This window comes from Callithrix jacchus, chromosome X (genome assembly GCF_049354715.1).
Source record: "Callithrix jacchus isolate 240 chromosome X, calJac240_pri, whole genome shotgun sequence".
In the NCBI taxonomy this organism is placed as follows: domain Eukaryota; kingdom Metazoa; phylum Chordata; class Mammalia; order Primates; family Cebidae; genus Callithrix; species Callithrix jacchus.
In genome coordinates, this window is record NC_133524.1 from 42,190,897 (window position 1) to 42,218,085 (window position 27,189).

Consider the following 27,189-nt stretch of genomic DNA (forward strand, 5'->3'; position numbering starts at 1 on the left):
GGCTAAGGGCAGTTCTTTTTTCTTTTCTTTTCTTTTTTTTGAGACAAAGTCTCGTTCTGTTTCCCAGGCTGGAGTGTGGTGGCTCAATCTCGGCTCACTACAACCTCCGCCTCCTGGGTTCAGGCAATTCTCTTGCCTCAGCCTCCCGAGTAGCTGGGATGACAGGTGTGTGCCACCACGCCCAGATAATTTTTGTATTTTTAGTAGAGACGGAGTTTCGCCATGTTGGCCAGGATGGTCTTGAACCCCTGACCTCAGGTGATCCATCCACCTTGGCCTCCCAAAGTGCTGGGATTACAAGTGTGAGCCACTGAGCCTGGCCTCAATTATTTTTATCTATATAGTAAGTCTTAACGTTGGGTAGAGTAATTCCTCCCACTTTGTTATAGTTTTGCCAAAGTGATTTAGCTCTTCTAGTTAATTCACCTTTCCACATACATTTTAGAATAAGCTTTTTTTCTATGTACAAAAAAATCTCTCTGGGATTTTGATGGTAATTCTGCTAAACCTATAGATCAGTGATCAGTTTTGAGGAGAATTGACGTTTACTATGTTGAGTCCAAAACTTTTTATTTTTTTTTTTTTTGAGACAGGGTCAGGTCTTGCTCTGTCACTGGGCTCAAGCAATCCTCTTGAATTCACCTCCTGAATAGCTGGGACTACAGGTACACACTACCACGCCTGGCTAATTTTTGTATTTTTATTTTTAGTAGAGACAAGGTCTCGCTGTGTTGCCCAGGCTGGTCTCCAACGCCTGAACTCAAGTGATTCTCCCACCTCAGCCTCCCAAAGTGCTGGATTACAGGCATGAGCCACTGCGTCCAGCCTAAACTTACTTTTATGTTGTGAACTTAGAATATCCAACCAACAGTAAAGATTGCCTAGTACTTCCTAACATGGAATTCTCCTATTTGTTCATCCTAGGATCATGCTCCTCTGTGGAGCAGGTGCCTCCAGGAAATACCATATTTTGTGAAGAAAGTACATATAGAAATATTCAGGAATCCAGTGTGTAGTCACGGCAGCCTTAGATATTTGAGACCAACCAACCCTCCTGCTGGAGACAACCATAACTCATGCAGGCATGAGTCTGTAAGCATTCTTAGTCTGTAAGAAGGTTTCCTATCTGGGACAGAGATAGATGCTTTCTAATAGTCAAGTAAGTTAATAACTGCCTGGGCAGAAAATGCAGTATTCAGCTAATTCCAAACTTGGAAGGAATTTGCTACCTTTAAGTTTCATCTTCTTAAAACTCATCATTTTGAGAGTACTTTGGAGTTACTTGAGTATTAATTCTCAGCATGCATTCAACCTAATTACCTTAATGTCCCAAGATTTTAATAACACAATTTTTCCATGTCAATTTTCATCAGGGAGACTTGTCCTTGAATGCTGCTGCTGTGACTTCCTGTAGAAGGTCTTTAATTGGAACACACCTGGGCAGAGCCTTCCCTTTCACATGGAGCACAGAAGCAGCTGCCATGCTCAATTTGCTGTCCTCTATTGCACGGGGATTTTTTTTTTTTTTTAGGAGTTTAGGAGTGGAGGTTTAATAGTAAGAAAAGAAAGAGGAAAACAACTCTTTCTCTAGTGGAAGAGAGGGAACTTCTGAGAGGAAAAGACTTTGTTTTTTGAGATTGGGTTTTGCTCTTGTTGCCCAGGCTGGAGTATAATGGTGCCATCTTGGCTCACTGCAACCTCCACCTCCCGGGTCCAGGCAATTCTGCCTCAGCCTCCTGAGTAGCTGGGATTACAGGCGCCCACCACCACGCCTGGCTAATTTTTGTATTTTTAGCAGAGACAAGAGTTCACCACGTTGGTCAGGCTGGTCTCAAACTCCTGACCTCATGATCTGCCCGCCTCGGCCTCCCAAAGTGCTGGGATTACAGGTGTGAGCCACCGCGCCCGGCCTGTACAGGGATTTTGAAGAAATCAACAGTGTTAGCAGAACCCATGGGTATCAGTGTCACAAGTATGCTTTGCATCTAAGAAACATGTTTTCTTAGAAGCAACACTGGGGAAACTATGTGATTTCACTCTTACCCACCCACAGGAATGAAGTATTACTGCATTTATGAGCATTACCCATGGTTGGATCTTCGTTTATTTATTTTCTGTTTTCCAACCTTTTCATTTTCTTGCATGTACACCTGAAAGTTGCCTTCAGGCCAGGTGGCTCACGCCTACAATCCCAGAGCTTTGGGAGGTGGGCAGATCACCTGAGGTCAGGAGCTTGAGACAGCCTGGTCAACATGGTAGAAACCTCTACTAAAAATACAAAAATTAGCCTGGCATGGTGGTACGCACCTGTAATTCCAGTTAGTAGGGAGACAGAGGTTGCAGTGAGCCAAGATGGTGCCACTGCACTCCAGCCTGGGCCACAGATTAAGACTCCGTCTCAAAAAAAAAAAAAGTTGCCTCCAAATTCTTGAGTGAGATAAGGTATAAGAATATAAAATGGGCTGGGCACAGTGGCTCACGCCTATAATCCCAGCACTTTGGGAGGCCGAGGAGGGTGGATCACGAGGTCAAGAGATCGAGACCATCCTGGTCAACATGGTCAAACCCCGTCTCTACTAAAAATACAAAAATTAGCTGGGCATGGTGGCGTACGCCTATAGTCCCAGCTACTCAGGAGGCTGAGGCAGGAGAATTGCTTGAACCCAGGAGGCGGAGGTTGTGGTGAGCCAAGATCGCACCATTGCAGTCCAGCCTGGGTAACAAGAGCGAAACTCCATCTCAAAAAAAAAAAAAAATATATATATATATATATATAAAATGAAACTTTAAAGCTATTTTTTAAAAAATGGGCTGGAAGGTGGCTCAGCTCCTGGGGAGGCTGAGGTGGGAGAATTGCTTGAACCTGGGAGGTGGAGGTTGCAGTGAGCTGAGATTGAGCCGTTGCACTCTAGCCTGGGCAACAGAGCAAGACTCCATCTCAAAAAAAAAAAAAAAAAGAAAGAAAGAAAAGAAAAAGTATACGGTTTTGGTTTTTTACCAAACAAGAAGGGATATTTTGAGACAGGAGACTTTAGATTTAACAGTGATAATAAAAAGAAAAATGGGAGGAAGCTGTCTTACGTGAAGTTTGGCAGCAGAGTTACCCAGGTCATCCTATTAATATCCTGCTTAGGAAAAGTTGGGACACAACTCTTAGGTTTTATCTAATTCTACAAGGAGGTAGGGTTTTATCTCCCTGAATTGTTTTAGAAACCATTGTTTTATCTTCCTTGCAGAAGCTCATCACAACTGGATGGTTCCTCTGACTGTATTCTCTACTAAGGTAGATAAAATCACTAATAGTGTCAATAGAGTGGGCACAGCTATAGACTTACTATGTTTTAATGATTAAGCAGTCAAAGGTGTTGTAAGATGTGTTTAGTACTAGAAGATAAGCATGTATGTTGGAAATAGCTCTCTTTAAAACCCCAAGAGAGGAAGTAGTGTCACTCCAGCCATGCTTGTGCCTTTTCTTCCCTTAGAAGCTTTTTGGTGGGCATGGTGGCTTACGTCTGTAATCCCAGCACTTTGGGAGGCCAAGATGGCTGGATCACGAGGTCAAGAGATTGAGACCATCCTGGCCAACATGGTCAAACCCTGTCTCTACTAAAAATACAAAAATTAGCTGGGCGTGGTGGCGTGTGCCTATAATCCCAGCTACTCGGGAGGCTGAGGCAGGAGAGTCACTTGAATCCGGAAGGTGGAGATTGCAATGAGCGGAGCCTGCACCATTGCATTGCAGCCTGGGCAGCAGAGTGAAACTCTACCTCAAAAAAAAGAAGCAGCAGCGTTCATTTTCTCCTAGTGGGGGAGGTATGGAGTGCTTCTGTTTGTTTGTTTCTTTGAGACAGGGTCTCACCCTGTCACCCAGGCTGGAGTGCAGTGGCATGACCTTGGCTCACTGCAACCTTTGTCTCCTGGGTTCAAGAGATTCTCCTGCCTCAGCCTCCCAAGTAGCTGGGATTACAGGCACGTACCACCACGCCCAGCTAATTTCTGTATTTTTAGTAGAGACAGGGTTTCACCACGTTGGCCAGGCTAGTCTTGCACTCCTGGCCTCAAGCGATCCACCTGCCTTGGGCTCCCAAAGTGCTGGGATTACAGGCTTGAGCCACCACGCCCAGCCAAATCTTCTATTTGTTTCTCAGAAACCTAGTGCTTGTGCTCGTCTGTCATCTCTTCATGCTTCATCTATATTTCCCCCTCTACTTGCTTGCTCCCTCAATATCACCCATCTTTTTCTGGGGGGGGGTGGTTGGGGCACAGGGTCTCACTCTGTCACCTAGACTGGGGTGTAGTAGCACCATCGGGGCTCACTGTAGCCTTGACCTCCTGGGCTCAAGCAATCCTCCCACCTCAGCCTCCCAAACTGTTGGAATTACAGGCATGAGCCACCTTGCTCGGCCCAGTATCAACCGCCATGCCCTCTCGATCTCATGTCCCTCTGCAGCTTGCTGCTCTGTTTTCTTGTACTGCTCCCTGCTTCCTGCAAGACCTCAAATTCACTGAGTCTACTTCCTTGCCTTATTTTTATTCTACTCTAATCAGCTTTTATCGTCCCAACGAAGTGGCTCCTATTAAAGTCAGTCACTGGCCAGGCGCGGTGACTCACACCTGTAATCCCCAGCACTTTGGAGGCTGAGGCGGGCGGATCACGAGGTCAGGAGTTCCAGACCAGCCTGACCAACATGGTGAAACCCTGTCTCTACTAAAAATACAAAAATTAGCTGGGTGTGGTGGCGCGCGCCTGTAGTCCCAACTACATGGGAGGCTGAGGCAGAAGAATCACTTGAACCTGGGAGGCAGAGATTGCAGTGAGCTGAGATTGCACCACTGTACTCCAGTGTAGGCGACAGGCGAGACTCTGTCTCAAAAAACAAACAGAAAAAAAACCAAAAAGTAAAGTCAGTCACCTATTCTTTGTGGTTTTATTAGAATGAAACAGCAGCACTGGACACTGAGCACACCCTCATGGACATGCTTTAGTCCCTAGGTTTCCTCTTTGGCCTCTCATGCCTGGCCCTCTTCCTCCTTCACAACCCAAATATTAGACAATATATCACAAACAAATACTAGAGGCCCTCGGGATTCAGTTACTGACCAGCCTCTCTGACTCCAGTCTCTCCCTAAGTGCCTTCACCCATCTTTGTGGCTTTAGATGTCATCTCTTTTAATGATTTAAGTTTTAAAAAAAAGTTTGTTTTTTTTGAGATGGAGTCTTGCTCTGTTGCCCATGCTAGAGTGCAGTGGCTCAATCTCAGCTAACTGCAACCTCTGCCTTCCAGGTTCAAGGATTCTCCTGCCTCAGCCTCCTGAGTAGCTAGGATTACAGGCATGAGCCACCATGCCTGGCTAATTTTTGCATTTTTAGTAGAAACGGGGTTTCATCATGCTGGCCAGGCTGGTCTTGAACTTCTGACCTCAGGTGATCTGCCCGCCTCAGCCTCCCAAAATGCTGGGATTGCAGGCGTGAGCTACTTCTTTCCTCATCTGAACTACTGGAACAGCCTCCTTACCTGGTCTCCCTGCCTCCATCATGACTTACAAGACTTCTGCCAACCTTCCCTCATCCACTGTGTCCCTATCATATCAGCCCCCTTTTAATCCTTACTTGTGCCAAGTTCATTCTTTCTGCTGGAACCTTCTTTCTTCACATGGCTGTCTCCTCCTCATTCAGGACTCAACTCAAGTGTCACCTCTCCAGAGAGGTTCTCCCTGACATTCCTAGCTAACTACACTAATTATAAAGTTCCAAGGACGCGCTACAGAAAAGACATCCATCCGCTGACAGGGCTCTGGGCTAGTCTCTTCCCTATGGGAGGTGGGGCAGGAGCAGCTGAGGGTTATGATTCTTCTTCAGCCATCTGACACCCAGCCGATGAGGGACAGGTCGAGGACAGCCTGTGCTTCCACTGGCTCCTGGTCATTACATGTAGTGCACTCCAGGTAGACATGTTCTTCCTGGCTCCCGTATTATGAGCTCTGTCCTCTGCTGTCTTCCTGCCTTGAAGGGATCTAATATGAAAGCACTTTTACTTTTTTTTTTGACTGAGTCTCGCTCTGTCACCCAAACCCAGATTGCAGTGGCTCGATCTCGGTTCACTGCAACCTCCACCTCTCGGGTTCAAGCGATTCTCCTGCCTTCCTCAGTCTCCCGAGTAGCTGGGACTACAGATGTGTGCCACCACATCCAGCTAATTTTTGCACTTTTAGTAGAGATGGGGTTTCACCGCGTTGGCCAGGATGGTCTCAATCTCCTTACCTTGTGATCCTCCCATTTCGGCCCCCCAAAGTGCTGGAATTACAGGTGTGAGCCACTGCGCCCGGCAGCACTCTTTTTTTTTCTCTTTTCTTTTCTTTTTTTTGAGATGGAGTTTCGCTCTTGTTATCCAGGCTGGAGTGCAATGGCGCGATCTCGGCTCACCCACAACCTCCGCCTCCTGGGTTCAAGCAATTCTCCCACCTCAGCCTCCCGAGTAGCTGGGACTACAGGCATGCGCCATCATGCCCAGCTCATTTTTTTTTTTTGTATTTTTAGTAGAGACGGGGTTTGACCATGTTGACCAGGATGGTCTCGATCTCTTGACCTCATGATCCACCTGCCTCGACCTCCCAAAGTGCTGGGATTATAGGTGTGAGCCACCGCGCCTGGCCTCTTTTCTCTTTTCTTTTCTTTGAGATGGAGTTTTGCTCTTCTTACCTGGGCTGGAATGCAATAATGTGATCTTGGCTCTCTGCAACCTCTGCCTCCTGGGTTCAAGTGATTCTTCTGCCTCAACCTCTTCAAGTGGCTGGGATTACAAGCATGCACCACCATGCCCAGCTAACTTTGTATTTTTAGTAGAGACAGGGTTTCACCATGTTGGTCAGCCTGGTCTTGAACACCTAACGTCAGGTGACCACCCACCTCGGTCTCCCAAAGTGCTAGGATTACAGGCGTGAGCCACCACGCCCGGCCAGCACTTTTACTTTCTTAAAGTAAAATGTTCTCTATTCATGGGAAAGAGATTATCACCTCACCGACTGGGAGCTTCAGCTAATGCCTTTACGTCTGGGCATTGCTTTCTTTGCTATGAAGTAAGAACAGTACTTACCCTATACAATTAAGGGGTGATCTATTCAAAGAGTCACTTGATGACTGGGCGCGGCGGCTCACACCTGTAATCCCAGCACCTTGGGAGGCCGAGGCGGGCGAATCACTTGAGGCCAGGAGTGCAAGACCAGCCTGGCCAGCATGGTGAAAATTAGCTGGGCGTGGTGGCATGTGCCTGTAGTCCCAGCTATGGGCTGAGGCAGGAGAATCGCTTGAACTTGGGAGGTGGAGGTTGCAGTAAACCGAGATTGCGTCACTGCATTCCAGCCTGGGTGACAGAGCGAGACTCCGTCTCAAAAAAAAAAAAAAAAAAAAGCTGGGCACACTGGCTCACACCTGTAATTCCAACACTTTGGGAGGCCAAGGTGGGCAGATCACCTGAGGTCAGGAGTTCGAGAGCAGCCTGGCCACTACGGCAAAACCCCATCTGTACTACAAAAATTATCCAGGCATGGTGGCAGGGGCCTGTAATGCCAGCTACTTGGGAGGCTGAGACAGGAGAATCGCTTGAACCCAGGAGGTAGAGGTTGCAGTGAGCTGAGATTGTGCCACTGTATTCCAGCCTGGGTGACAGATAAAGACCTTGTCTCAAAAAAAAAGTCAGTTGATGATTCCATGGTTCGTATGGACGTATAATAGTAGACTATTGGCCAGGCGTGGTGGCTCACGCCTGTAATCCCAGCACTTTGGGAGGCCGAGGCGGATGGATCACCTGAGGTCAGGAGTTCAAGACTAGCCTGGCCAACATGGTGAAACCCCATCTCTATAAAAAAAGAAAAAAAAAATAGTAGACTATCACAAAACATGTAACTCTGCCCCAATCCTGCCCCAATCCTTCTACTACTCTCTCTCCCATGGGAGGAAGCTCAGAGCCACCCTGACCACTCTGCATTTCACCACCTCTCTCCATTAGTCAGTGACCTAAGGCTGCCTCATTTTTTCTGAGCACTGCTCATGTCAGCTGTTCTTCCATGCTTCCTTCAGCCTAGACCCCAGAAACAGCTGCCCCTCCACCTTCATTCTCTCCCCGTTCTGGGACAGATATTGACTTCCATTCCTTCCTTCCTAACAGAACCCCAATTTGGTTCAGGATGGCAATGTGCCTAACAATACTTGCGGCCGGGCTTGGTAGCTCACACCTGCAATCCCTGCACTTTGGGAGGCCAAGGCAGGCAGACCACCTGAGGTCAGGAGTTCAAGACCAACCTGGCCAACATGGTGAAACCCCTGTCTCTACTAAAAATACAAAAAATAGGCCGGGCGCGGTGGCTCAAGCCTGTAATCCCAGCACTTTGGGAGGCCGAGGCGGGTGGATCACGAGGTCAACAGATCGAGACAATCCTGGTCAACATGGTGAAACCCTACTAAAAATTACAAAAATTAGCTGGGCATGGTGGCGCGTGCCTGTAATCCCAGCTACTCAGGAGGCTGAGGCAGGAGAATTGCCTGAACCCAGGGGGCGGAGGTGGCGGTGAGCTGAGATCGCGCCATTGCACTCCAGCCTGGGTAACAAGAGCAAAACTCCGACTCAAAAACAAACAAACAAACAAAAAAAAACAAAAAATTAGCCGGGTGTGGTGGTGCACGCCTGTAATCCCAGCTACTTGGGAGGCTGGAGGCAGGAGAATCACTTGAACCCGGGAGGCAGAGGTTGCAGTGAACTGAGATCAAGCCACTGCAGTCCAGCCGGACCAACAAAAGCGAAACTCCATCTCAAAAAAAAAAAAAAAAAAAAATTTGGCTCCTCAGCCTTGCACCCCATGGGAGATTTGCCTTCCAGTTCCAGTTAATGTAATAATGGGAGTAGCTGGGAGTAGCAGGTGGAGTCCATGGGGCAGGTGCCCCTTCCCAAACAAAGCCTCACAAGAGACTTTTGGCTCTGTTCTTTTTTCTTTCCTATAACCTGCAGTGTGATGCCCAGAAGTGTGTGAACTGGTCTGTGACCACAAAGATGTTAACTGCACACTGAGACTGGTGGAATGGAGACTTCAGTGAGCCTACATGCTCACTGACACGGTGACACCAGTGACACCAGATGACATGGTGACACCAGTGCCCAGCCTGAGCTGTTTTCTTCTGGCTCTCTGATTACATGAGAAGAATAAACCCCTTTGCACCTTGGCCTCATCCCCTGGGCTGTCAATTTTTGCAACTTTGGGGAAGGTTTAAATTTTTTTCTAAATTAAAAATTGGGGCCAGGGCACAGGCCTGCAATCCCAGCACTTTGGGAGGCTGAGGCAGGCGGATCGCTTGAACCCAGGAGTTACCAATGAAATGAAGTGATGTCTGGGATTTTTGCTTCAAAATAGAGGGGAAGTGGGTCAGGCGATAGATGAAACAGGGTTGATCATAGTTTAGTTGACAGTTGTTGGAGTTGGGTGATTGGTAAGTCTTTTTTTTTTTTTTTTTGACACAGAGTCTCATGCTTTAGCTCAGACTAGATTGCAATGGCGCCATCTTGGCTCACTGCAACCTCTGCCTCCTGGGTTCAAGCAATTCTCCTGCCTCAGTCTTCCGAGTAGCTGGGATTAACACTACCACACCCGGCTAATTTATTTTGTATCTTTTTTTTGTAGAGACAGAGTTTCACCGTTGGCTGGGCTGGTCTTGAACTCCTGACCTCGTGATTCACCTGCCTCAGGCTCCCAAAGTGCTGGGATTATAGGTGTGAGATTATCAATCGCACCTGGCCGATTGATAAGTCTTAAAAAAAAATTATCTTTTGATAAATTCCCAGAAATGTTGTGTGGACACTTAGGAGCCTGGCATTGTGTTATGAATTGATTCTTTTATTTTTTTTTGAGAGACAGAGTCTTGCTCTGTCACCCAGGCTGAAGTGCAGTGGCTCGACCTTGGCTCACTGTAACCTCCGCCTCTGGGGTTCAAGCAGTTGTCCTGCCTCAGCTTCCCAAGTAGCTGTCACTACAGGCATGTGCCACCATACCCGACTAATTTTTGTATTTTTAGTAGAGACGGGGTTTCACTATATGTTGGTCAGCTGGTCTTGAACTCCTGACCTCAGGTGATCCACCTGCCTCAGCCTCCCAAAGTGCTGGGATTACAGGTGTGAGCCACCAAGCTCAGCCGTTTTTTTCCTTTTTTTTTTTTTTTTGAGACGGAGTTTCGCTCTTGTTACCCAGGCTGGAGTGCAATGGCGCGATCTCGGCACAACCTCCGCCTCCTGGGTTCAGGCTATTCTCCTGCCTCAGTCTCCTGAGTAGCTGGGATTACAGGCACGCACCACCATGCCCCGCTAATTTTTTGTATTTTTAGTAGAGATGGGGTTTCACCATGTTGACCAGGATGGTCTCTATCTCTTGACCTCGTGATCCACCCGCCTCGGCCTCCCAAAGTGCTGGGATTACAGGAGTGAGCCACCGCGCCCGGCCTTTTTTTTTTTTTTGAGACAGTGTCTCACTCTGTCACCCAGGCTGGAGTGCACTGGCATGATCTTAGCTCACTGCAACCTTCACCTCCTGGGTTCAAGCAAACCTTTCCCCTCAGCCTCTCGAGTAGCTGGGACTACAAACACCCACCACCGTGCCTGGTTAATTTTTGTATTTTTTGTAGAGGTGGGGTCTCACTGTGTTGCCCAGGCTGGTCTCAAACTTCTGGGCTCAAGGGATCCTCCCAACTTTGCCTCCCAAAGTGTTGGGATTACAGGCCTGAGCCAGCTCACCTGGCCTGAATCAGTTAGTTCTTTCCGCACTGCTGATTGCTACGTGCTTAAACTCCATGGTTTGTGGTTCCTGAAACACATTTGTCTTCTCCTAATGTAAATGATTTGAAAAGGAGGTAAAAGGTATGCTGGTTCCCGCCCCCCCCCCCCCCCCCCCGAGCATGGGCTAATGGGACACAAAAGGAAAAGGATGCTGTTAGTAAGAAAAGGATTATGTAGGGCGGGTGTGGTGGCTCACACATGTAATCCCAGCACTTTGGGAGGCTGAAGCAGGCGGATCATGAGGTCAGAAGTTTGAGACCAGCCTGACCAACATGGTGAAATCCCATCTCTACTAAAAATATAAAAATTAGTTAAGTGTGGTGGCGCATGCCTGTAATCCCAGCTACTCGGAAGACTGAGGCAGGAGAATCACCTGAACCTGGGAGGCAGAGGTTTCAGTGAGCCAAGATTGTACCATTGTTTCTGAGCTTCCTTTGTTGTATAATATTCCGTTTCATGAACACCACAATGTATTTATTTATTTATTTGTTTCATTTTTAAGACAGAGTCTTGGCCGGGTATGGTGGCTCATGCCTGTAATCCAAGCACTTTGGAGGCCAAGGTGGGCAGATCACCTGAGGTCGGGAGTTCAAGACCAGCGTGACCAACATGGTGAAACCCCGTCTTTTTAAATAAATAAAGAAAGAAAGAAGGAAAAAGAAAAAAAAAAAAAAGACAGAGTCTTGCTCTGTTGCCCAGGCTAGAGTGCAGTGGCTCGATCTCGGCTCACTGCAACCTCTGCCTCCTGGGTTCAAGTGATTCTTCTGCCTCAGCCTCCTGAATAACTGGGATTACAGGCATGCACCAGTATGCCGATCTAATTTTGTGTTTTTTCAGTAGAGATGGGGTTTCTCCATGTTGCTCAGGCTGGTCTTGAACTTCTGACCTCAGGTGATCGGCCTGCCTCGGCCTCCCAAAGTGTTGAGATTACAGGCGTGACCCACCATGACTGGCAATTTTTGTAGTTTTAGGAGACACGGGGTTTCACCCTGTTGGCCAGGCTGATCTCAAACTCCTGACCTCAGGAGAACCCCCAGCCTCGGCCTCCCAAAGTGCTGGGATTACAGGCATGAGCCACCGTGACCGGCCAACCACAATATATTTAATCCATTTTATTATTGCTGGACATTTGAGTTGTTTCCAGTATTTTGCTATTGAGAACAACTGCAAATCAAGATTAGTGGTTGCAGAATTTTCAAACCAACGCAAAAGTAGAGAAGGAATGGTATCATGAACCCCCATAGCGCTATCTGCAGCTTCAACAATTAACACTGCAATGCAATTGTTTGTAACGAGCAATGCACATCAGAATCTCTGGAGGTGACTTTGCCAAACACAGAGGCTCCAGCTCAATCTCTGGAGATTCTGAGTTGTTGGCTTGGTTTGCGGGTTGGGAATATGTAGTTTGCAAGCATTCCCCACATGACTTGGGGGCACACCTCTGGGTAGGAATCACTGTTCCAGTGGCTCCCCCTTATGCGTATTCTTTAATGTGACTGATATCGCCTGATTCCTGCTTTAGCTTTCCTTTTTCCTTTCATTTATTTATTTATTGAGACAGAGTCTTACTCTGTTGCCCAGGCTGGAGTGCAGTGTCGATATCTCGGCTCCCTGCAACCTCCGCTTCCCAGGTTCAAGTGATTCTCCTGCCTCAGCCTCTCGAGTAGCTGGAACTACAGGGGTGCTCCACCACACCGAGCTAATTTTTGTATTTTCAGTAGAGATGGGGTTTCACCATGTTGACCAGGCTGGTCTTGAACTCCTGACCTCTGGTGATCTGCCTGTCTCGGCCTCCCAAAATCCTGGGATTACAGGCGTGAGCCACTGTATCTGGCCTATTTATTTATTTATTTATTTATTAGAGGGAGGGCTTTGCTATATTGCCCAGCCTGGTCTTGAACTCCTGGGCTCAAACAATGATCCCACCTTAGCCTTTATTTCCAAAGTCGAATTATAGGCGTGAGCCACTGTGCCCAGCCCCTACTTTTTTTTAAACTACTCCTTCCTTCATTCTCACACTAGCCACACCGAGACACGTTTATTCTTGTGATCTTTTTTTTTTTTTTTTTTTTTTTGAGACGGAGTTTCGCTCTTGTTACCCAGGCTGGAGTGCAATGGCACGATCTCGGCACAACCTCCGCCTCCTGGGTTCAGGCAATTCTCCTGCCTCAGCCTCCTGAGTAGCTGGGATTACAGGCACGTGCCACCGTGCCCAGCTAATTTTTTGTATTTTTAGTAGAGACAGGGTTTCACCATGTTGACCAGGATGGTCTCTATCTCTTGACCTCGTGATCCACCCGCCTCAGCCTCCCAAAGTGCTGGGATTACAGGCGTGAGCCACCGCACCCGGCCAATTCTTGTGATCTTTTTCTCACTTCTGGCTCTTGCACATGCAGTTTCTTTCTTTCTTTCTTTCTTTCTTTCTTTCTTTCTTTCTTTCTTTCTTTCTTTCTTTCTTTCTCTTTCTTTCTTTCTTTCTTTCTTTCTTTCCTTTCTCTCTTTCTTTTTTCTTTCTTTCATTCTTTCCTTCTTTCTTTCTTTCGAGGCAGTCTTGCTCTGTCTCCCAGGCTGGAGTGCAGTGGTGCGATCTCGGCTCAGTGCAATCTCCACCTCCCAAGTTCAAGCGATTCTCGTGCCTCAGCCTGTGGAACAGCTGGGATTACGAATATGAGCTACCACACCTGACTAATTTTTGTATTTTTAGTAGAGATGGGGTTTCACCATGTTGGCCAGGCTGGTCTTGAACTCCTGATCTCCTGATCTGCCCACTTTGGCTTCCCAACGTGCTGGGATTACAGGAGTGAATTACATGCAATTTCTGTCAAAGACACTCTTACCTTTCTCCTTCTTCTAATTTATCCTTCAAATCTCTTTATAGTGGCTGGATCAGTCAGGGACCTGAGAGAAAACAGAAGCACACCTGGCAAGATTTTTTTAACTTGTATTTTTTAAAGTTTACATAGAGTAAAACTGAACTTTTGAGGCTGTACAGTTCTGATTTTAATACATACACAGACTGTGTAAACACCACCCACAGTCAGGATACAGAGCACCTCCATTATCTCTAAACTCTCCCTCTTGCTGTTTCTATCACACCCTTCCCTGACAACCAGTTATCTGTTCCTCATCACTGTGGTCTTGCCTTTTCCAGAGTATCATATAAATGGAATCATATAGCATGTAACATTTTGGACTGGCTTCTTTCACTCTACATGCCTTAGAGATTCAACCATGTCGTTGTGAGCATTAGTACATCTTTCTTTTTATCTTGGAGTAGATGCAGTATTTCATTGAATTGACATACCACAATTAGTTTAACCACTGACATGTTGAAGGACATTTAGATGGCTTCCAGTTTTTTGTGATTATGAATAATGATGCCACAAACATTCAGGTACAAGTTTTTCTGTGAAAATAGTTCTTATTTCTCTAGGGGTAAATATCTACAAGTAGCATTATTGGATCACATGGTAAGTGGATATTTAACTTTATAAGAAACTGCCAAGCTGGTTTGTATTTATTTATTTATTGAGACAGCATTTCACTGTGTCACCCACGCTGGAGTGCAGTGGCATGATCTCAGCTCACTGCAACCTCTGCCTCCAGGTTTAAGCAATTCTCCTGTCTCAGCCTCCCGAGTAGCTGGGATTACAGGCTTGTGTCACCACACCTGGTTAATTTTTGTGTTTTTTGTAGAGACAGAGTTTCATCATGTTGGCCAGGCTGGTCTCAAACTCCCGACCTCAGGTGATCTGCCTGCCTCGGCCTCCTGAAGTGCTGGGATTACAGGTGTGTGCCACTGTGCCCAGCCCCAAACTGTTTTCCAGAGTGGCTGTACCATTTTGAACTCCCACCAGCAGTGGATGCGAGTTCCAGGGGCTCTTCCGTCTCAGCAGCACTTGGTGTTGTCAGGGTGTTTTTTATTTCAGACATTCTAATATTTAAGTTGGTATCTCATTGTGATTTTGTTTTGCACTTCCCTGACAGCCAATGATGTTGAGCATGTATCCATGTGCTTATTTGCCATCTATCTTATCTTATTTTGTGGAATATTCATTCAAATCTTTTCTCCATTTAAAAGATTGGCTTGTTTGTTTTCTTATTGTTCAGTATTGAGAGTTCTTTATATATTCTAGATATAGGTCCCTTGCCAGATATGTGATTTGCAAATATTTTCTTCCAGTCTGGAGCTTTTCTTTCTATTCTCCTAACAGTGTCTCTCTCTTGATTTTTTTTGAGACAAGGTCTCGCTCTGTTACCCAGGCTGGAGTGCAGTGGTGTGATCGTAGCTTACTGTAGCCTCAACCTCCCAGGTGTCAGCAATCCTCCCCTCAGCCTCCTGAGTAGCTGGGACTACACGCGTGTGGCAACACACTTGGCTAATTTTAAACCTTTTTGTGGAAACAGGCCTTGCTATGTTGCCCAGGCTGGTCTCAACCTCCTGGGCTCAAGTGATCCTTCCACCTCGGCCTCCCAAAGTGCTGGGATTGCAGTTGTGAGCCATGGTGCCTGGCCCTAACAGTGTATTTTGGGGATCAAACTATTTTTAATTTTGGTGATGCCCAATTTACTGATTTTATCTTGCATGGGTCAACTTTTGGACACATGTCTAAGAACTTCTTTTTTTTAATAAAGATGGGGTTTCACCATGTTGGCCAGGCTGATCTCAAACTCCTGACGTCAAGTGATCTGCCCACCTTGGCCTCCCAAAGTGCTAGGATTACAGGGGTGAGCCACCACGCCCAGGCTGTCCAAGAACTCTTATTTTTTTTTTTTTTTTTGAGACGGAGTCTTGCTCTGTCACCCAGGCTGTAGTGCAGTGGTATGATCACAGTTCACTGCAGCCTTGACCTCCCAGCTGAAGTGATCCTCCCACCTCAGCCTCCTAGGTAGCCAGGACTACAGATGTGTGCCACCACAGTCAGCTAATTTTTGTATGTTTCGTAGATGAGCTTTCATCATGTTGCCCAGGCTGGTCTTGAACTCCTGGGCTCAAGCAATCCTCCTGCCTTAGCTTCCCTAAGTGCTGGGATTACAGGCTTGAGCCACCACGCCCAGCCAGTTGGAAGGTTTTAACTATAAATTCAATTTCTTTATTAGACATGGGACTATTCCACTTATATATTTCTTCTTGGGTAGTTTGTGGCTTTCAAGAAATTGGTTCATTTCATGTAAGTTGTCAAATTTATGTAAATAAGAGTTATTTATAGTATGCCCTTACCTTTTTAATTTCCATGGTGTCTTTTGTGATACCCACTCTTGTTCCGGACATTGGCAATTTGTGTCTTTCTTTGTTTCTTTGTCTGGTTAGAGGTTTATCAATTTTACTGATTTTTTTTTTCCAAAAAACTAGCTTTCAGTTTCATTGATTTTCTTTTTATTTATTTATTTGTTTGTTTCTTTTTGTGGTTTTATTTTATTTTTTTAATTTTTATTTTATTTTATTTTTAAAAATTTATTATTATTATTATTATTTTTTTTAAATTTTTTATTTGATTATAGGTTTTGGGGTACATGAGCAGAGCATGCGAGACAGTTGCGTAGGTACACACATGGCAGTGTGCTTTGCTTTTCTTCTCCCCTTCACCCACATTTGGCATTTCTCCCCAGGCTATCCCTCCCCACCTCCCCCTCCCACTGGCCCTCCCCTTTTCCCCCCAATAGACCCCAGTGTTTAGTACTCCCCTTTCTGTGTCCATGTGTTCTCATTTTTCATCACCCACCTATGAGTGAGAATATGCGGTGTTTCATTTTCTGTTCTTGTGTCAGTTTGCTGAGGATGATGTTCTCCAGATTCATCCATGTCCCTACAAACGACACAAACTCATCATTTCTGATTGCTGCATAATATTCCATGGTGTATATGTGCCACATTTTTCCAATCCAGTCTATTATCAATGGGCATTTGGGTTGATTCCAGGTCTTTGCTATTGTAAACAGTGCTGCAATGAACATTCGTGTACATGTGTCCTTATAGTAGAACGATTTATAGTCTTTTGGATATATACCCAGTAATGGGATTGCTGGGTCAAATGGAATTTCTATTTCTAAGGCCTTGAGGAATCGCCACACTGTCTTCCACAATGGTTGAACTAATTTACACTCCCACCAACAGTGTAAAAGTGTTCCTTTTTCTCCACATCCTCTCCAGCATCTGTTGTCTCCAGATTTTTTAATGATCGCCATTCTAACTGGCGTGAGATGGTATCTCAATGTGGTTTTGATTTGCATCTCTCTGATGACCAGTGACGATGAGCATTTTTTCATATGATTGTTGGCCTCATATATGTCTTCTTTCGTAAAGTATCTGTTCATATCCTTTGCTCACTTTTGAATGGGCTTGTTTGTTTTTTTCCTGTAAATCTGCTTGAGTTCTTTGTAAATTCTGGATATCAGCCCTTTGTCAGATGGGTAGACTGCGAAAATTTTTTCCCATTCTGTTGGTTGCCGATCCACTCTAGTGACTGTTTCTTTTGCCGTGCAGAAGCTGTGGAGTTTCATTAGGTCCCATTTGTCTATTTTGGCTTTTGTTGCCAATGCTTTTGGTGTTTTGTTCATGAAGTCCTTGCCTACTCCTATGTCCTGGATAGTTTTGCCTAGATTTCCTTCTAGGGTTTTTATGGTGCCAGGTCTTATGTTTAAGTCTTTAATCCATCTGGAGTTAATTTTAGTGTAAGGTGTCAGGAAGGGGTCCAGTTTCTGCTTTCTGCACATGGCTAGCCAGTTTTCCCAACACCATTTGTTAAACATGGAATCCTTGCCCCATTGCTTGTTTTTGTCAGGTTTATCAAAGATTGTATAGTTGTATGTATGTTGTGTTGCCTTTATTTTTTTTTAAGATGGGGTTTCACCATGAGGGCTAGGCTGGTTTTGAACTCCTGACCTCAGGTGATCCACCCACCTCGGCCTCCCAAAGTGCTAGGATTACAGGCGTAAGCCACCGCTCCCAGCCTCACTGACTTTCTTTATCGACTTTCTGTTTTCTTTTTTTTTTCTCCACCAGTTGTTAAATGACCTTTATTGAAATGTTTTCCTTTGTGCTTCTTAACTAGCTGGGCATTCCACAGCACCACTGTTGATGTCATCTATGATGTCATGAGGGTGGCGGCCATCAACATTACAGCCCACAGACTGGGCAGTCCCCAGGATCTCTTTAATGGTTCCAGAGAGTTCTCTGGCTAAAGATCGGTGCCCATCTGTCGAGCAATGTTGACAATCTTATCGAAAGTGATATTCCCGCTGTGTTTAATGTTTTTCTGTTTCTTTCTGTCTCTTGGTGGTTCCTTAAGGGCTTTGATGATCAGGGCAGAGGCAGAAGGCACCACCTCAATCTGGGCCTGTCTGTTCTGAATGGTCAGTTTCACTGTAATCCTAAAGCCCTTTCAGTCACCCTTGGCAATGTCATCATCAACCCTTTTTGGAGACAGACCCAGGGGGCCGATCTTGGGGGCAAGCGCAGAAGTGGCACCGACTTCACCCCCAGTGCACCTCAGGTATACAACTTTGATCTCGTTGGGGTCGAACTTCGGCGGCATGGTGGAGGCGGCTGGTGTCGGATTGGCCTCCTCCGAGCCGAAAGCCGAAAGCTTTTTTTTTTTTTTTTTTTGAGATGGAGTTTCACTCTTGCTGCCCAGGCTGTAGTGCAGTGGCACAATCTCGGCTCACTGCAACTTCCACCTCCTGGGTTCAGGCGATCCTCCTGCCTTAGCCTCCTGAGTAGCTGGGACTACAAGCGCCTGCCACCACACCCAGCTAATTTTTGTATTTTTAGTAGAGATGGGGTTGTGCCACGTTGGCCAGGCTGGTCTGTAACTCCTGACCTTAGGTGATTCACCCGCCTTGGCCTTCCAAAATGCTGGGATTACAGGCGTGAGCCACTGTGCCCGGCCTAAAGAACACATTCTATATGATTTCAATTATCCTGACTTTGTTAAGGTTTGTTTTACGACACAAGATATGGTCTACTGTGGTAAATGTTTCACGTGCACTTCAAAACAACGTATATTCTGCTGTTGTTGGCTGGAATGTTCTACATTCATCGATTAGAGATTAGATCCGGTTGGTTGATGGTGTTTCTCAATTATTTTATATCCTTGTGATTTTCCTTCTACTTGTTCCATCAATTATTGAGAGAGGAGTGTTAAAGTCTGTAACTATAATTGTAGGTTTGTCCATTTCTCGTTACAATTCTCTCAGTTTTTGCTCCCCATATTTTGAATTTGGACACTTGTACACATTTAAGATTATTCTGTCTCCTTGGTAAATTGGCCCTTTTGTCATTTTGTAATGTCCCTCTTTGTCCCGGATATTTTCTTACTCTGAAGTTTACTTTGATTTTTTTTTGAGACAGAGTCTTGCTCTGTCATCCATGCTAGAGTGCAGTGGCGCTATCTTGGCTCACCGCAACCTCCACCTCCTGAGTTTAAGCGATTCTCCTGCCTCAGCCTCACAAGTTGCTGGGACTACAGGCTCACGCCACTACATTCGGTTAATTTTTGTATTTTTATTAGAGATGGGCCAGGTGCTGTGCCTCATGCCTGTAATCCCAACACTTTGGGAGGCCAAGGCAGGCAGATCATGAAGTCAGGAGTTCGAGACCAGCCTGGCCAACATGGCAAAAACTTGTCTCCACTAAAAATACAAAAATGAGCCAGGCGTGGTGGTGGGCGCCTCTAATCCCAGTAACTTGGGAGGCTGAGGCAGGAGAATCACTTGAACCTAGGAGATGGAGGTTCCAGTGAGCCAAGATGGCACCACTGCACTCCAGCCTGAGTGACTGTCTCTCTCTTTTTTTTTTAGAGACGGGGTCTCACTATGTTGCCCAGGCTGGAGTGCAGTGGCTATTCACAGGCGCCATCCCACTACTGATCAGCACGGGAGTTTGATCTGCTCCCTTTCTGACCTGGGCTGGTTCACCACTCCTTAGGCAACCTGGTGGTCCCCCACTCCAGGGAGGTCACCATATTGATGCCGAACTTAGTGCGGACACCCGATCGGCATAGTGCACTACAGCCCAGAACTCCTGGGCTCAAGTGATCTTCCCATCTCAGCCTCCTGAGTAGGTGGGACTACAGGCACGTGCCACTGCGCTCGGTGACAGTTTATTTATCTCCTCCAGAACTCTGACCCAGCACACAAATATTTTTGTTTTTTAATTATTTTAAATTTATTTTTTGATTTATCTTTGGAGACAGAGTCTCACTCTGTTGCCCAGGCTGGAATGTAGTAATAATATCATAGCTCACTGCAGCCTGGAACTTCTGGGCTCAAGCAATCCTTCTGCCTCAGCCTCCTGAGTAGTTGGGACTACAGGTGTGTACCACCAAGTCCAGCTAATTTTTAAACTTTTTGTACAGACAGGGTCTTGCTATGTTGCCCCGGCTGGTCTTAAACTCCTGGCCTCAAGCAGTCCTCCCACCTCTGCCTCCCAAAGTGGCATGAACCACTGTGCCTGGCTGTGCACACAAATAGAGTTTTCTTGCCCTTTCTTATGAACTGAGTTGTATCCCCCAAAACTCGTATGTTGAAGCCCTTATCCCCATTGGGATTGTATTTGGAGAAAAGGACTTTGGGCTGTGATTAGGTTTGGATGAGGTCATTGAGGGTGGGGCCCCCACGGTGAGGTTAGTATCCTTAGAAGAGACACCAGAGAGCTTGCTCTCTCTATGTGATAGACTGAGGAAATGCCATGTGAGAACACAGTGAGGTGGCTGTCTGCAAGTCATAAAGAGAGCCCTCTCCAGAGGCTGATTGTGCTGGCACCCTGATCTCAGACTTCCGGCCTCCAGAACTGTGAGAAATAAATGCCTGATGCTTAAGCCACCCAGTCTGTGGCATTGGTTATAGCAGCCTTAGCTGAGTAAGACATCCCTTGAGGTGACAAATGCCCCACACCCTGCCCCAGTTCTAGGGGTAGGGCTCACCAGCCTTGGCTGCAGAAGCTGCTGATGGACCTGGATCGTGGTAATAGCTCAAGATGCTGGGATCCTGGGGTAAACGGCCCAACACAGAGAACTGGGGCAGATGTGGGCCTGGCTCAGGGGATTGGTGGGGGTGGTGCTCTGCAACCGACCTGGCAGAGCAGGACTCCAGCCTGAAGCGCATTTGAGGTTCTTAGTAGCTTCTGGAGTGAAGTTTAAGTCCATCGCACCCACAGCCATGCACCACTCTCACCCCTTACCATGCTGAGGTTTAGCTCCTTTAACAAGCAGGCTGGCCAGGCGCAGTGGCTCAAGCCTGTAATCCCAGCACTTTGGGAGGCCGAGGCGGGTGGATCACGAGGTCAATAGATCGAGACCATCCTGGTCAACATGGTGAAACCCCGTCTCTACTAAAAATACAAAAAATTAGCTGGGCATGGTGGTGCGTGCCTGTAATCCCAGCTACTCAGGAGGCTGAGGCAGGAGAATTGCCTGAACCAGGAGGCGGAGGTTGCAGTGAGCCGAGATCGCGCCATTGCACTCCAGCCTGGGTAACAAGAGCGAAACTCTGTCTCAAAAAAAAAAAAAAAAAACAAGCAGGCTGGTCACCGAGAAGCAAGATGCGTGGCACAGGGCATCCCAGGGTCTTCAAGGGTGACACTCCCAGTGTTTAGGGCTTGCCCTGTGCCCTCTGGGTTGAGCTGGCCAGCCTCCCTGGGCTGATTAGAGAAACTAAGGACTGATACCATGGCGGGAAAGCCAAGCTTCACTCCTTCAATGCATGGGGCAGAATAGAGCCCATCCAGTGCTCTTGGCTGCAGCTGGAGTGGAGTTTGAAGAGAAATTTCTAGAATCTGCAGAAGATTTGGAAACGTTAAGAAATGATGGGTATTTGCTGTTCCAGCAAGTGCCAATGGTTGAGATTGACGGGATGAAGCTGGTGCAGATGAGAGCCATTCTCAACTACATTGCCAGCAAATACGACCTCTATGGGAAAGACGTAAAGGAGAGAGCCCTGATTGATATGTATACAGGAGGTATGGCAGGTTTGTATGAAATGATCCTTCTGCCCTTATGCCGACCTGAGGAAAAAGATGCCAAGATTGCCTTGATCCAAGAGAAAACAAAAAATCGCTATTTCCCTGCCTTCGAAATAGTGTTAAAGAGCCACAAACAAGACTACCTTGTTGGCAACAAGCTGAGCTGGGCTGACATTCAGCTGGTGGAACTTCTCTACTTTGTGGAAGAGCTTGACCCCAGCCTTATCTCCAGCTTCCTTCTGCTGTAGGCCCTGAAAACCAGAATCAGCAACCTGACCACGGTGAAGAAGTTTCTGCAACCTGGCAGCCCAAGGAAGCCTCTTACAAATGCGAAATCTGTAGAAGAAGCAAGGAAGATTTTCAAGTTTTTTTTTTTTTGTGACGGAGTTTCGCTCTTGTTACCCAGACTGGAGTGCAATGGCAAGATCTCGAGTCACTGCAACCTCTGCCTCTTGGGTTCAAGCAATTCTCCTGGCTCAGCCTCCCGAGTAGCTGGGATTACAGGCACGCACCACCATGCCCAGCTAATGTTTTTGTATTTTTAGTAGAGACGGGGTTTCACCATGTTGACCAGGATGGTCTCGATCTCTTGACCTCGTGATCCACCCGCCTCGGCCTCCCAAAGTGCTGGGATTACAGGCTTGAGCCACCAGGCCCGGCCTCTTTTCTCTTTTCTTTTCTTTTCTTTGAGATGGAGTTTCACTCTTCTTGCCTGGGCTGGAGTGCAATAATGTGATCTTGGCTCTCTGCAACCCGCGATTTTCAAGTTTTAATAAAGCAGCCATGGAGGCCAAGAATCTGCAAGGCCAATATTCTAAAGCTTTGCAACAATAAAGTGCTTTACCTAACTGTTGATTGTGCCTGTTGTGAAGTTAATGAACTCTTTCCACTTATATGCAAATTAAATAATAAAAACTCCTATTTTCCAGAAAAAAAAAGAAGGAAGTGTGTTTTAGATCCTTAATATTTATGAATTCTTTTACCCTGTGCAAGTAGCCTGGTGTTCATTTGTCCAAATGCATTTATTTATTTTTATTTTTTTTTGAGACAAGAGTCTTGCTCTGTCACCCAGGGTGGAGTGAAGTGGCATGATCTTGGCTCACTGCAACCTCTGAATCCCGGGTTCAAGCAATTCTCCTGCCTCAGCCTCCCAACTGGCTGGGATTATAGGCACCCATCACCACACCTGGCTAATTTTTATATTTTTAGTAGAGACGGGGTTTCGCCATGTTGGCCGAGCTGGCCTCAAGTTCCTCACCTCAAGTGATCCACCCACCTCAGCCTCTCAAAATGCTAGAATTACAGGTGTGAGCCACCGCGCCTGGCCAAAGGGTACTTACTTTTGAGAACAAACTTTGCGGTTGCCAAATGTGTCCACAGATGCCGATGCCTCCCCTGTGAGCAGGATCCCAGGCCCACTCACCTGCTCCAGCTCTTGTCCTCATCCTCACTACCTTGGCCAGGTGCTGTCGCCATGAACAGCCACTGCCATGGGCAGCCTGTTCCACTGTCCCCTCTGCCGACTTGCCCTCTGGCTGCTGCAGGGGCTTGGCACGTGGGGAAGGTTATGTTGCAGGCTTCCTCCCTGGTTTTTTTTTTGAGACGAAGTCTTGCTCTGTCACCCAGGCTGGAGTGCCATGGCATGATCTCAGCTAACTGCAACCTACGCCTCTCAGGTTCAAGCAATTCTCCTGCCCCAGGCTCCTGAGTAGCTGGGATTACAGGCGTGTGCCACCATGCCTGGCTAATATTTTGTATTTTAGTAGAGACGGGGTTTCATCATGTTGGCCAGACTGATCTCTAACTCCTGATCTTGTGATCTGCCTCAGCCTCCCAAAGTGCTGGGATTTAGGCATGAGCCCCCATGCCCAGCCCTGGTTATTATGTGTGTGTTTTTCTGTATGTCCTGACCCTTCTTCACTGCACCTAAAAGTGGTGTCCGGGTGCAGGCCTAACCAATGGTGGATCCAGAAATAAGAACTTAGTGTGATAAGATTTTGTTTTCGACACGGAGTTTTTGTTCTTGTTGACCAGGCTGGAGTCCAATGGTGCGACTTTGGCTTACTGCAACCTCTGCCTCCCAGGTTCAAGTGATTCCCCTGCCTCTGCCTCCCGAGTAGCTGGGACTACAGGCACGAGCCACCAAGGCCAGCTAATTTTGTATTTTTAGTAGAGACGGCGGTTCTCCATTTTGGTCAGGCTGGTCTCGAACTCCCAACCTCAGTTGATCCACCCGCCTCAGCCTCTGAAATTGCTGGGATTACAAGCATGAGTCACCGCGTTCGGCAGTGATAAGATTCTTACAATCTGTCCCTGTCTTACACCTGGCCGGTGCCTGAACCCTTGGTCTTTTTCAGGAGCTGGGTTGTCTACACCTGTTGAAAATGAAACTGGAGCGGACAGGCGCGGTGGCTCACACCTTAGATCCCAGCACTTTGGGAGGCTGAGGCAGGTGGATCACCTGAGGTAAGAAGTTCGAGACCAGGCTGGCCAACATAGCGAAACCCCATTTCTACCAAAAATACAAAAATTAGCCAGGTGTGGTGGCACATGCCTGTAGTCCTAGCTACTTGGAGGCTGAGACAGGAGAATTGCTTGAACCCGGGAGACGGAGATTGTAGTGAGCTGAGATCACACCACTGCACTCCAGCCTGGGTGAGACAGAAAGGCTCCTTTTCAAAAAAAAAAAAAAAGCAAAAAGGAAAAGGAAATGAAACTGGAATTCCTGACATCGGAATTCGGTGTTTTCTCCTCACTCCACCAAAACACTCACTTCTAGAATAGGGGTTCAGGAAATTGGCATGTGACGTCCAGAGTTGTTTTGGAATGTGACAGTCTAGACTTATTTTATTTTCTTTTTTTTAACTGAAAGGTACCTAGCAGTGGCCAGGGACGTGGTCAGGGAGCAGGTTCTGTCTTCATGCTTCCTTTAGGGATCCTGGGGCTGAGTCTGCCTAGAGCCCCATCCTAGAACCATGTTAAGCACCTTTTGTAGACATTGTGTGTGTGTGTGTGTGTGTGTGTGTGTGTGTGTGTGTGTGTGTATTTTGAGACAGTTTCACTCTTGTTGCCCAGGCTGGAGTGTAATGGCAGTATCTCGGCTCATCGCAACCTCTACCTCCCAGGTTCAAGAGATTTTCCTGCCTCAGCCTCCCAAGTAGCTGGTATTACAGGCATGTGCCACCATGCCTGGCTATTTTTTTGTATTTTTAGTAGAGATGGGGTTTCTCCATGCTGGTCAGATTGGTCTAGAACTCCCGACCTCAGGTGATCTGCCTGCCTCAGCCTCCCAAAGTGCTGGGATTACAGGCATGAGCCACTGTGCCCGGCAGATATTATATTTTTATTAAAATGTCAAATCTGTGTTCCTGTAACAGTGCAGAGCAGTATTTCTGAACCATTTGACACATGAGGCAGGATGGAAACTGTCAGCGTTGTCTATATGCCTGTGTGGGCTGCAGTCTGGGTCCTGGGGACCCAGTGAGAGCTGTCCAGTGATGTGGCACCTGCAAGGCCCATTCCAGAAGGAACCTCGCTGTCCTCTGGGGATTTGAGTGCTGGGCACCTTCCAACCCCTAGCTCCAGGCCTCCTGCCCTGTGGGACAAGTCTGAAGGGTTGGGACGCTCACATTGCCTGATCTTGTGACAGCATGGGCTGCTCATGGAGCAGAACATGGGAACCCTGCTGCTTGGATGTCACACTGCGCCAGGCTGACCAGGGCCATGATGGTGACCAGCCACATGGTCATGGTTTCTAAACACACCTTTTATATAAGGAGATGATTTAATAAAGCATTGTCGTAAAAAAAAAAAAAAAACAACTGGGCAGATGGAAAAAGTTTTCATTCTTGTTGAACAGGTTGCACTGGGTATCCTTCAACCGCAGCAGTAGGGGTGGAGGCTGCACAAGGAAAACATGCGGTTGGCAAAAATGCTGAACTCCAGAATGGTGCTGGGTAGAACGTGACCATTTCCGTTTGGGGTTGTTTGTTTTGTTTTGTTTTGAGATGGAATTCTCTCTTTGTCGCCCAGGCTGGAGTGCAGTGGCGTGATCTCGGCTCACTGCAACTGTTGCCTCTCGGGTTCAAGAGGTTCTCCTGCCTCAGCCTCCCAAATAGCTGAGATTACAGGCATGCACGACCCCACCTGGCTAATTTTTGTATTTTTAGTAGAGATGAGGTTTCCCCATATTGGCCACGCTTGTCTCAAACTCCTGACCTCAAGGGATCTGCGCACCTTGGCCTGCCAAAGTGCTGGGATTACTGGCGTGAGCCACTGCACCCAGCTTAAATGTGACTGTTTTCTACATGAAATTGCTGTATGAGCTCATTTTGAGCTTTGCGTATTTATTTTGGTAATGAGAACTCTGTGGGATTATACTTCAGAAATCAACAATATACATCTATCAAAACTGAATATACACATTCTCTGACCCAGCAACTCCACTCCTAGGTAGATAGCCAATGGAAATGCTAATATTTTGTTTACCTAAAGGCAAAAATGTCCATAGCTCTACCTAATAGCCCCAACAGAAAACCACCCAAATACCCAGTTGCCTACCGCCTATAGGGAATGGAGAAGTAAATGGTTTATTCACCCAGTGGAATACTTACTATACAGCAACAAGAATCAGTAAGCTCTTGAGAAGACATGGAGGAGCCTCATCACGTAATGGTGAGTAAGCAGGCCAACAAATATAGGAGTCCAGACTGCATGATTCCACTCATGTTCCAAAACAGGCCAAATGAATCCAGACAACAGAAGTCAGGACAGTGGTTATAGTTCACAGAGTTTTAAAAAATCCATGATTGCAAATGGTTTACAGGGTACAAAGTGCCTTTGCATATGCATTATCTCATGTTTTGCTCATTTTCATGCCAACCGGGCTTGTCGAGGTATTATTTACACACAAAGTGCATAAATTTTAAGTGACAAGTTCAACGAATTTTACCAGGTAATCCACACTGAGATCAAGCTACAGAACATTCCAGAACTTCTGAGAGTTCCCTCACATGATTTCCTTTGATCATCATGACAAGCACAGGATGGCAGAGCCATTATCTGCCCTTGTCACCTCTGAGGAACATCAGCCTGAGAGGCCGAGACCTGCCATGGTGCCAGTGCCCCCCTCAGGGTTGGGATGGTGCTGCCCTCATGGCAGAGAAATCGCTGAGAGGCTCTCAGCAGCCTTCTCAGAACCCTCTGACTTGAGCTGGCATCATTAGCCTAGAAATTCGCTTTCTGGAAAATGAGGCTCTGTCCCCTTGATACATAGCTGAGCAGGGAACTGGGGAGGTGAGGTGGGTGGCACTGGCTAGTTATTTATTATTTTTATTTTATTTATTTATTTATGTTTGAGACAGAGTCTTGCTCTGTCGCCCAGGCTGGAGTGCAGTGGCACAATCTCAGCTCACT

The 27,189-nt window shown here is 46.8% G+C and overlaps 2 pseudogenes; one reads left to right on the forward strand and one right to left on the reverse strand.

The window, feature by feature from the left end:
- Positions 1–17,828: 17,828 nt before the first annotated feature.
- LOC100400508 (large ribosomal subunit protein uL11 pseudogene) lies at positions 17,829–18,367 on the reverse strand (annotated as a pseudogene).
- A 2,394-nt stretch (positions 18,368–20,761) lies between these two features.
- On the forward strand, positions 20,762–22,166 carry LOC100396531 (glutathione S-transferase A3 pseudogene; annotated as a pseudogene).
- Positions 22,167–27,189: the final 5,023 nt, after the last annotated feature.